This window comes from Apis dorsata, unplaced genomic scaffold (assembly GCF_000469605.1).
Source record: "Apis dorsata unplaced genomic scaffold, Apis dorsata 1.3 scaffold_1065, whole genome shotgun sequence".
Classification (NCBI taxonomy): Eukaryota; Metazoa; Arthropoda; class Insecta; order Hymenoptera; family Apidae; genus Apis; species Apis dorsata.
In genome coordinates this window covers 80,843-93,137 of record NW_006264163.1, presented here as the reverse complement: position 1 = coordinate 93,137, position 12,295 = coordinate 80,843, and the positions used below count along the sequence as shown (strand labels likewise).

The 12,295-nt window shown below is 36.7% G+C and overlaps 1 protein-coding gene and 2 long non-coding RNA genes across 3 annotated transcripts in view; all 3 read right to left on the bottom strand.

Annotated features, from left to right (window-relative positions):
* Positions 1-12,295, bottom strand: part of LOC102678694 (lateral signaling target protein 2 homolog) — an 83,766-nt gene that overhangs the window by 60,359 nt on the left and 11,112 nt on the right. The gene's annotated exons all lie outside the window — the stretch shown is intronic.
* LOC116186641 lies at positions 3,208-4,210 on the bottom strand. The gene is made up of 3 exons (XR_004151659.1): positions 4,159-4,210; positions 3,937-3,939; positions 3,208-3,542 (listed from the first exon to the last, which is right to left on the bottom strand). It is a non-coding gene; the product is annotated as an uncharacterized LOC116186641 (long non-coding RNA).
* LOC116186640 lies at positions 10,072-11,751 on the bottom strand. Its single transcript, XR_004151658.1, has 2 exons — positions 11,441-11,751; positions 10,072-10,530 (listed from the first exon to the last, which is right to left on the bottom strand). It is a non-coding gene; the product is annotated as an uncharacterized LOC116186640 (long non-coding RNA).

Sequence of the window (12,295 nt, the reverse complement as noted above, 5' to 3'; positions counted from 1 at the left end):
AAAAAAAAAAAAAGTCCATTCACTCTTGATCAAGATATAGCTTCAAGGTAGACAATTCCAAAACCAGTATCACAGAAATACTAATCAATATTCAAATATGCAAATATATGTAAGAATCAGGTTATACATTAATGCTTTTTGCAAAGAAATTACTGAAGTTATTGAAATTATTGAATTCCAACTATTTTGATATAAACATACACATTTTAAAAAATTTTATCAACAACTACTCCATCAACCCCTAGAAGAAAGAAACCGTTCGCGATAACGCAATTCCTTCCTAAACTTCCTATTTATTATCAATTAAATCAATAAGTAATTTTTTATTCACCACGCAGAAAAGAACACGACCTTACCTCAAAAGCCTCGCCCAGCAAATTCCTGTCTGGCGACCCAGTCTCGATCCTTCGATCTCGATCGTCGCCAAGGACACTCGAGGTGGTGAACGGTGGCCTCGAGGAGGCACCGATATCGCGACCCTTCCTTCCGTGATCCGCGATCGAACGAACGAATGGACCCGGCAGAAATGGCGAACCGTGTCACGGCGCCGCGCTCGCTACACCGGTCGTTGCACCCGAGCGATAAACGAGTCAATTTTCATTCGAGTCGGGCCCCAATTTCCGCGATCCGCGGACGACCTTCTCACGCAATCGAATAACCGCGTCTCGAGCCTATTGTTGGTAATGTGCGATTGCGACATCGGTAAGGCGATGGGGGTATCCCTTCGCTCTGTCCGTTCGAAACAATCCTCTTCGTCTATAAGCGTAAGAGCATTATTATGCTTTAAAAATAAGATCGTTGTAGAGATTTATATTAATGTATTTTTAAAACGTGCATTTAATTACTCGAAGATGAATACGTATAGATATGTACGTTAAATATCCCGGTAGAAATAATTATTGATGTAAAATTATAATAAGATCCTGTTTCTTATGAATCTTGCCGGAGATTCAAAACTGCAATAGATCGTTTATGAGGCACGAGTTTGGTAAATTCTCTTCACAATCTGAAATTTACGTTCATTCGTTAAAGAGGATTTATTAATTAAATTTTTTTTCTTTTTTGTATATATAATGATGTATGAAATATTACAAATTTAGATGCGCAATAATTGTATGTATTACAAAATAGCAAAGGAATACTTACAATGATGGCATTTTTTTCTTCATTTAAATATGATACATACATCTAAAATTAATTAACATACTATAATTAATAAAATATTATAATTACAATGATATATCGGTGTACGTTATTTCAACAAAAGTGTTATAGAAGAGATAACTTTCTTCGATATATCGATACATTTTTTAATATATTCTTCAGTTTAACGAATCAACAAAAAAAGAAAGAAATAGAAAAACTGGATGAACGAGCTAATAAATCTCGAGAAAAATTGGGAAAAAAAAGCAAAAAAAAAAGAAAGAATTAGATCACATTATGAATAATCGTTTCTTGGAGATGTTATCGTAAGAGTGGCGAGGATTTTTGTGTCTAGTCACTGTCTACCGATGACTGCAGTTATCGATAAAAAGACAAGCTATTAGTGTCGGTTGATACTATCTTACGCCGCATCGTTACAACACGCACGGCCGTATATTTTATTCATTAGTCATCGTCTGCGACATTTTCCTCTTTTTTTTTTTTCTTTTTATAATCCCCGTGACCGAGAGTACCTACGTATCGCGTTTGAAATATCTTCCTGGCGTGCGTGTTTCGATTTTTTCCCCTTCGAGTTTCGCGGGCAGAGAACGTGGGCAACGCGTGATAAAGTGAACTTGGATGGAAAGTACACGTGTTTCACGAGGACGTACGTTGAGTGTGTTTGAGAAAATTTTGAGAAGACACGTGGGATATATTATAAAAAAAAAAAAGGACGAACCCTTGCGAAGATAAAATTATGCAAGATTATGTAAGCAAGAAGAATTCTCTTCCATTAATAATAGAAATTTTATTTTTTGTCGATTTTATCGATCATCCATATGAACAAACTTGATATTTAAATGAAAATGATTCACGAGAATGATCCAAAAAAATCCATCAAAGCTGCTATTTCTACACGTTATCTTTAATTATCCCATATATTCGAATCGAAGATAAAAAATAAACCGAACGAAGAAACACCGACGATCACGTGCAAAATTTCAACAACACCCAATGGACGATCAAATCATTACGATCAAATTCAAAGCAATAAACTTCTCACCGCAAAGAGGGGGGAAAAAATTCCTTCCTCGAACCACAACCAAACCTTCGATTCACAAGATTCAAACTTCCCTCTTTCACACACACACACACACATAGACACACATAGCTCGTAGACTTGTAAACCCCAATGAGATCATAAAATCGGAAATCACGGATCCATCGAATTAGTCTCCGCTTTCAATTAGCGAACTTTGTCGAGATATCGATCGAAACGCGGCCGCAAACGTGGCCGATGAGGCATCGACGTCGGCGTCGGCGTCGCGACGCCCGACGACAGACACGTACGAAGGCCTCTCTCTCTCTTGGCCACAGCTCGAATTCCATTTCGTGGGCAGGGGGATGATCCGACCGACCGGCCGCTTGTTTATACCGTTTGTGCGCCCTTTTAAAAATAGGCGTTCATTCAAGGATCCCGGCCAGACGCTGGCCAGACATTCGACGCATTGTATACAGACGGGCATTTTGCCGGGTGCATTCTCGCCGCGCGTGTGTCTTTACCGCGCGCGCCAGTGTACACAAACGTCTTTGGAAAGGAAACAGACGTGGCGAGGAAACGCGCGACGAATCGATTTTGGTTGAGCCAAGGGGACGTGAGATTTCCCAGTTGTAAACTGGGAAATATTATCGGGATTATACGAGATTCCTTTCGTTACGATCGATCGCGGATGATTTGTGAGAATTCTTGGAGATTGGGAAGAGATTAAGGAGGAATCGTTGAATGGAGATTTTTTTTTTTTTTTTTCTGTACGTTTGAAGGTAAGCAATATCGTGTAATTTGTAATTTCAAGCTTTTGCTTTAGTTTTGAGATGTCTTTAAATGATCTTCCTTTCTTCTGGAAATAATTGTTTTCTAGAAATAATAGAATATGTGCGAGCGAAACTCTAGTTTGAATACTTTTTTATATTCTCATAAGTATCTATGGTAAAATTAATTATTCCTGATAAAAAAAAGAAGGGAGAAATTGAATCAAACGTACCAATTTCAATAATGAAATATATATATAATCATTATGACCAATTGACTCGTTATTTTTCTAATTTAACGTTCAAAGCGTTGAAATAAAAATGTTATTCTTCCGTATCCTCACATTACCTTCGATAACACGTACTCATTTCTCATAATTGGCCGACTTCCACCCCTTTCATTTCCCAAGCGACCATCGCAATTGGGCCCGTTAACTAATTTAGCTAGCGTTACATTTTCCACATTCCCTCGACGATCGTTTGGCGACGTGCTCGTGACAGTAGCTGATAACCCGACCCCAGAGCTCGGCCAAGAATTCGATCGCACCTTTGGACGATTCCCACGTTCACCGAATCGCGTAATAGACTTACTTGTATTTAGCAATACAAAGAGGACGCGTACAAAACCCTAAGCCTTCGATTTCTGGAAATAAATGAAATTTAAATCCAAATAAAGATTAACAATCTATCGATATTCTATTCTAAATAGAAAATGTGATGAAGAATCGCGTAATAGACTTATTTGTATTTAACAATACAAAGAGGACGCGTACGAAACTCTAAGCCTTCGATTTCTGGAAATAAATGAAACTTGGATGCAAATAAAGATTAACAATCTATCGATATTCTATTCTAAATAGAAAATGTGATGAAGAATCGCGTAATAGACTTATTTGTATTTAACAATACAAAGAGGACGCGTACGAAACTCTAAGCCTTCGATTTCTGGAAATAAATGAAATTTGAATCCAAATAAAGATTAACACTCTATCGATATTCTATTCTAAATAGAGAATGTGATGAAGAATCGTGTAATAGACTTATTTGTATTTAACAATACAAAGAGGACGCGTACGAAACTCTAAGCCTTCGATTTCTGGAAATAAATGAAACTTGGATGCAAATAAAGATTAACAATCTATCGATATTCTATTCTAAATAGACAATGTGATGAAGAATCGCGTAATAGACTTATTTGCATTTAACAATACAAAGAGGACGCGTACGAAACTCTAAGCCTTCGATTTCTGGAAATAAATGAAACTTGGATGCAAATAAAGATTAACACTCTATCGATCTTCTATTCTAAATAGAAAATGTGATGAAGAATCGCGCAATAGACTTACTTGTATTTAACAATACAAAAAGGACGCGTACGAAACCTTAAGTCTTCGATTTCTGGAAATAAATGAAACTTGGATGCAAATAAAGATTAACACTCTATCGATATTCTATTCTAAATGTGATGAAGAATTAGAATACGATAATGAATTTCGAAATGATTTCGATTTCGTTTATGGTACGTTAAACAGAGATATTGCTGGGTTTCTTCGTAAGTATGCTAGAAATATGCTTATGTCACCCTCTTTTCCCTGTGGCGGCCACCGTGGCAACGTGCAAGCAGCGAGAGATTATTTTTGTTTAGTCTGCTTCCCTTCTAAACGGTTGCTACTGTGTACGGCTTTATAGGTGCACACCACCAGCCAAGTTGAATTATTCGAACCGCTGACGAATTGTCTCGTTTGTTTATGATTTAGAATTGTTCCCTCCTCCGCTATTTATCATCCGTTCGGGAAGAGGACTGTTGAGAAGGATTTTTTTCGTTGTATCAATAGAATTTTTCATCAAGTGATGATTTAGAAGCGAGAGAAGAAGTAGATTTACGACTGGAAATATTTGAAATTAGTTATCACTTTTATTTTAAAGATTCAAGCAATAAGAATAATTATTCTTATTCTTAAATAAATTCTATTGTTTCGATGAATTGAAATTGTAGAGTTTCATGAGATATACTGTGAAAAGATAACAATATATCGCATTAACAATATAATAATTGTAACGATATTATATTTATATTAAATTCTATCCTTCAACACAAACAAGGATAATTATTTTCGAAGATAATTTCCATATACTTTATATCATGCTAAATTATTATTTTCATCTTCTATCTTTGCCGAAATAAATCTTACTTAAATCGATCAAGAAGAACGTTATATAAATAATAATCCTTTCTATCAACGCGTGGATCCTCGAAGAACAAACTCGAAAGAAATACCGATATTATAATCACAAGGAAAAATCGATGTTAGGCATTTGGGAGAGAATGAAGAGAATAAGACCAAAAAATCAAGCGACTGTTTTTCTTTTCAGAAAGGTGGCCAGGGGAATACGAACTGGCGAGACACTGGATGGATCTGATGCATATATAACAAAGGGAACGGCGAATAATCGTGATTATCGGGTGAATGACAGGCATTGCAGACGATTTCGAAGTGCTCATTAGAGAGCATTGATTTAATCCGGGCGATGCACCATCGCTCGAATCGTTTGATTTCGGTAATTAGGTGTTCGAGGAATTTTAAACGTTCGAAAGGAGAAGCGATCGCTGGAACATTGAGCATTCGATCGACGTATTCGAATCGTAATTGTGCTCGTTCCATTGGAACGGGTAAGGGTAATCATCGTGCGAAGAATCGAGCACGAGATACATACCGAAGGTTCCGAATTTTCAACCATCCTCCATCGCGGTGAACCAAAATTCCATTGGAATACGACAGCTCTACGACTGTATGATAAATAATATGATAAATAAAATATGGATTATTTATATTCTTTCATATTTTATAAGTTGATAAATGAGAAAAGAGAATTGTGAAAATTGTTTAAACATGTCCACTTAAATCTACCGATATCAAACGAATCTTACTATACTATACAATTTCATATATATATAAACAGCGATTCTATCTTTATTTATTTATTATTTATTTATTTATTAATAATATTTATTTATTATCGAAACATTGAATGGAAATTATATTTTGCATCACTATCTCATAATCTCACTTTCTTAGATTATTCCTGATCATGAGTCCTTCTATGAAACATCTTTCGATAATCTTACACTCTAAATCTTACTTACGCTATCTTATCGCGACCATAAATTCCATTAAATTTCTCATTTAATTTTCGCCAATAAACGACCTCAGATTTTTACACCGCTATTTTGCAACTTGCTCTTCAACTTCGTCCAGTTGAAAATTCTACGGTTGGTATCCGATGATATCGGTGATGGAAAATGGCCAAGAGGAGTATCGGACATACGACAGCCGCGAACGACTGCTGGTCGATGCCCCAGTACTGTGCACTTGGCACCATTTTCCTACCCTACCCAACGCAACCCTCTCTCTCTCTCTTTCTCTCTCTGTCCCTTTCCTTCCCTTTTTCGCTTCTCGCGATGAAGGGATGAAGGGAGAGAACGGATTAAATCAAAGGGTGGAGGGTCTGACGCGGCAACGGTGTCAGCGCGTCGAGATATACGGGGTGTTTTCAACTGTACGCAGAAACTTGCCCGGTTAATGGGACAAGCGTGGTAACGACGCGTGGTTGGTTGATTAAGGGTTTGCAAACTAATCCATGTTCCTGACGATTATTGCTGCGATTGGACTAACGATACGTGTGCAATTTATAATCAGACGCGATATTTAAATTTATTAATTTGAGTAAATACGTAAATTTATTTATATATGAATATATCTATCACTCGAATTGGATGATCGTTTTATGAAAAGATAAATTTAATATAATCAAATCACGTTTGATAAATAAGGGACGTAAATTTTTTTTCTTACATCAAGATGTGCGTAAATCAAAAAGTACGAGAAGAAATATATTTATCGTTGGATATTGAGAAAAAGAAAAGTGGCTTTTGGGAATACAAAATTCCACGTAGAGAAAAAAAAGGCATTATAAATAAGAGTCATATATTTTCCCTGAGAAGTCGTTTCCCTAGTTTTTTGACCTATATCATTGTCACTCTCGAAGTAGCTCCAAACGATCAAATTCCTCGAGGGAATAATTCGGAAGTTGATTGATTAAGCTTGGGAATTCTTCCGCAGAGCCGGGGCTAATGGAAAAAGTACTTAACAAGTTGTTCCCGTAATTGCTTAGAGAAAAAAGCTAATCGAATCACGCTGCCGTCGAATCGATCGTTCAAAATCATATGGAGTAGCTCTGATGATGAATTTTTTTTTAAACATAATTTCAATCGTAAAAATCAATTTAAAAATATATATATATAAATAATACTTGTTACGAAATTCAAAATCAAAAATCTCATAAACATCTTTTCCATCATTCATCCTCAAAAGAAAATCCATAATCCATAACGTTCTTTCCCCCCTAAAATTCATCATCAATTCATCCTTACCCATCTAACTCTATAACAACTACCCTTTCCGTAATCCCTCTATCGCGTTCTCAAAGAAATCGAACCCAAGCCCCTCGGAAGAAACAGATGCCAAACATCAAATCAAACGGCATCAACTCGATATATAAGATGTCAAATATAACCACTTCGCCACCCACACTTCCTCCGCCGTAACAATAAAAATAGACCAGCGGAGGAAATTCCTCGAATTCTAAACCACCGCTCTCCCCTTCTATCCCCCTTCCCGTCCAAGAGTTTCAGTCACGCCAATTCCGAATCGTAACGCGTGTTCGTGGCGAGGAGGAAGGAGGCCGCTTCCTCCTCGCGTGTGAACCTTAAACAAGCCGGATCGCAACGTCATAAATTCGAAGGAAGACAGGGGCGACACATCGGTTCAGCGCGGCTAGAACGTCACCGACAATGACGCAACGTTGGGTCGACGAACTCCGGGTTTCGAAATTGTGTCACGTGCTTCCCACTACAGATTACAGCCTAGACACTCCATTAGACGGCAGCGCGGAAGAATCCCTATTGATAAAACGCGGTAATTAGGCCGAACATCCCGTTTCATTGCGTACGCGCGTGCGTGTGTACGTATATGGAGCCCATTAGATCGAAGAATCAACGACCATGTCGACATCACCTGCGCTCGACTTTTTTCTTTTTTTTCTTTCTTTCTTTTTTTTTTTTTTTTTTTTTTTCCTCCAGTCTCGCGCGATTTACCGCGGTAATTAACATTTACATCGGCAATTAATGCCGAAGGGATTTTAATTTTCAATCTCGTGTCGCGTCGCTTCGACTTCGTGGACGTTTATTACGAAAATCGAACGAAAGGATTCTTTTTTTTTTTGTAATTAAGAGATTTTTTGAGAGTCAGATATTTAGGCATTTCGTAGAAAGGGATTTATTAGATGTATGAAAGTTTGTACGAGAGTTTGTATTGGAAAATCGATGTAGGCTTGGGGATAGAATCTTTAATTATGATCATGATTTATAGGATTGCGTGGTGGATCATGGTGGAGAAGATTTTGTTTTTCTCGTAAAATCGGTTGGGAGAGGAATATATCGGATGTAAGATATAGTTTTAGAATTTATAGTTTCGATTATTTTCGATGGATTCTGGATTTCGATAACAGAAGAAATTTTTGGTAAGAGAATTTTTCAGGATTATTCAAAATAACTATTCGTAAAAATAGATGAAAGATCAGCTGTTGTTTTTGATCGTAGTTCATAGATTCTGTATTTCTGTACGATGGAAAGAATTATTTATTTTTAATCGGAGAATTTTTTGAAATGGATATTTTAAATCTCGTATAATAAAATTTTGATAAGAGAAGAATGTATCTACGAATTTGTATTTCACGATAAATATATATTATCCGGAACGCGTACATTTTAATACATGAATATGCAACTACCTAAATATATATTTATCCGAATAATTTTCGAAATGAAAGCACTTATAAATTTCCAATTTTAAAAATAAGATTAATCTTCCAGAATTTCAATTCCATCGAAAGATTCAATTGAGATTAAGATTAATGATTGATATGCTGAAGAATGGGCAAATTAATTACACGGAAAATAGAAATGTTTGATTAATAACGATAATTGAACAACGACGAGAGGAAAAAACAACAATAAAAAAAAAATATCAAGGAACCAACCACTGTGGTTACATTTAAATACTGGTTACGTTACGTACTTTCATCACCTGCGTTTAAACGCAGCAGTAAACATCATACATCATCGAGTTCGGTTTTTCCTACATCCACGTAACTCAATCGGGCTCCCAGCGTGAGTTTATCGCATTAATTCGGGATAGAGACACCAACGTCACGACATCTCACGCTACATACGTAGGAATCACTAAATTGCTCATCACGCATGACCATCAATTCTGACGAGAATTATTATTCTCGAATAACTATCGTAACACATACGTGGTAATCCTTTAAAGAGTGATTAAGAAAAATGACTTCTCGTAAACTTAGCTCATAGCTAGTAGTAAAGTATCACACACGTGTATAGTTTAGGATTCTCGATAAATCATCGTTTAAATAAATTTCTTCTATTTCTAAACAGCTATCCGCTTCTCGAAATTTATGTTTAGAAATAGTTCAAGAATATTTCGTATAATGAAGTTCGTGCGTGTCTATGTTGAGATTAGACATCATATTTCATTCAAATTAGCCCGAGAATATTTTTCCTCGTTCCTAATCAATCTTAGATTTCGAGTAATTCGTTTATAGTGACGGATAAATAGTTTCTTCGATTGAAAACCACTTCGATTCGAATAATAAATATTCGCTCGTTAAACAAGTAAATTGAGTAAAATTTCGTTTCAACGGGTGAATATAAGTATCTGGAATAAAAGCCAAAGATCAATCACCTCTACTCTAGAACCTGTATCCAAAAAGAAGTATCCTCCTCAACTTTTTACACCCATTCATCATCAATAACCTCGAGATTATCTCGTGCAATGACAAATAAGGTGTCCGAATTAACCGGTAGCTCATCCCTATCAACTCATCAGCCTCGATACACAAACCTCGAGGCCCGAACATCCGGACCCAACCGTATCCAACGAGATTACGTACATTAACGAACGAACCGAACGAACGTTGTAACTCCCCAGCTTGGTTCCTTCTCATTTCTTCTCTCTCTCTCTCTCTCTCTCTCTCTTCTTTTTTTTTATTTTTCCTTTCGGCCGGATTCTCGCTCGGCATGGAGCTCTTAAAAAGCTGAAAGGTATTTCCTCGGTTCCGGAAGTCGCATTATTCCTCCTGGCTGGAGGCGAGGGCCGAGTGGAGTCTGCCGGTATTATAGAGCCGGTACATATAGTTCGCTGTACAACAGTCAGTCAATACTTTATAGCACGAACTTTCTATCTTTCTCTCTCTCTCTCTCTCTCTTTCTCTCCCTCCATCTTTTCCACGTCTCCTCTTTCGCCCTTCGACGTCCCTTTGCCACGCCATCCTCCTGCTTCTTACCAACCCCCATCCCGGATCCATCCTCCTCCCTTCAGAGCTAGAGAGTTGAGGGTACCAAACCCCGTCGTCGTTTTCCTCTCGTCCTTTCTTCCACCACCGGGGGCAAATACGAGCGACGGTTTCTACGATCTCCCATCGGTCTTTCGCAATATTCTGTATATATATATATATATATATATATATATATATATATATATATATATATATATATATATATATATATATATATATATATATATATATATATATATATATATATATATATATATATATATATATATATATATATATATATATATATATATATAAATGTGTGTGTGTGAGAGATACAGGGTGTTTCGAGTCATAGCCATGGAAGAAGATAGAACGAAATTTGATGAGGTATGATTAAATGGATTCGAGTGGAAACGTATCGAAAATCGTCGCTTTTGTATCTTTTTGAAGAAACTGTATGTTCATTTTGTAATCGAAAAATTAATTAGTTTAAAAAAAAGTATTTCCATTTTTGAGTCTCTAAATTTTAAATGATAAATGAATTTACCAATTTACTCCGTGAAATTCTCTTCAATTTCAAACTTTCTTCAACCGATCCAATAGCATGGAACGAACTGTACATCTCTTCTAACTCCCACGAGGAGGAGGAGGAAGAGGAGGAGGAACGTAAAGCGATGAAGGGCTGTGAATTTACAGCGAGCTTCAAGTGCATTGCACCCTACGAATAAAATGGGAAAGAACGTCGTTGCGTGTCAGCCGTGACTTCGCTACTTTCCACCCCGTGATGAAAAGATCCAGGGATCCAGGGTGGTTGAAGATGCAGCTGCAACTACCGATGATGCCGCTACTTCACCACTCCTCCTTTTCGCGTTTGTATTTTCCCTTTTAATCTGCAATTCCCTCGAAACTTTCCCTTCGAATCTTTCTCCCTCCTCTCTTTGTATTTACTCTGTTTCTATCCGTAGGGCTGATTACGTATATTGGATGTCCTTAAGGTGTTCCAGGGTAGATAAGGGAGAAAAGGGGTCGGTTTATCGAATCGTGAATCGTAAGGGAACGTTCCGTTTACCGGTCGACCGAGCTGATCAATCGAGCTGCCCAGGTCGCGGTCCCTTCACCCTGATACTACTATCCCCGAAAGCTATCCCTAAGTGTTCTCGAGATACGGTGTTCTGTATGGGTACGGAGGATATAAATCACAATCGAGAAGATTTTTCATGTAGAAATTATCGAGTTGCGAGTCCTATTCCCCTTGAGAACTGCCCTCTTGTTTCAAAATTTCCGTGACCTGGAAAGATATAAATCTTGTAAGTGGAAATTCAAGTCACCCAGTCTCTTTAACCTTACGCTATTATCTCTGAGATATTAGTTTTTTTTATATTTTTTATTTTATATTTACTGAAATAAATAAATCTAATTTAAATAAATCAAAATTAAATAATAATAATAATAAATAAATTAAAATCTAATTTAAATAAATTTTAAATTTTCATTATGAAATTATTTAGAAACTTGTTTATTTGTATAAGAATCCACTTCTTTCTAACACATTCTAAAAAGAATTTTCTTGAAAATTAAAAACTTTGTACGATATTATGCGATAAATTTTTTTTTCATCCCTTAATCTTATTATAAATATTTATTCTGATTTTGAAATTTTGAAATTATTCCTTCTTAAACATACGTGTACGTGTATAGATCAATCGAAGTGGCCGGCATCTCGCGTCCTTTTGCCCTAATTCCATCATCTCAAAAACTACCCCTCCAAAGATTTTCGCCATAACAATCTTCCACGGCCGAGAGATACCGATACGAATCTCAATTCTGAGAATTTTCTGTCGCGAAAAATAAGAATCAAAAGATTCCTGGTTCAACGAATCGGTGGCAGATTTCATCGCGTTCCAAAGTTCCAAAGGGAACAAGC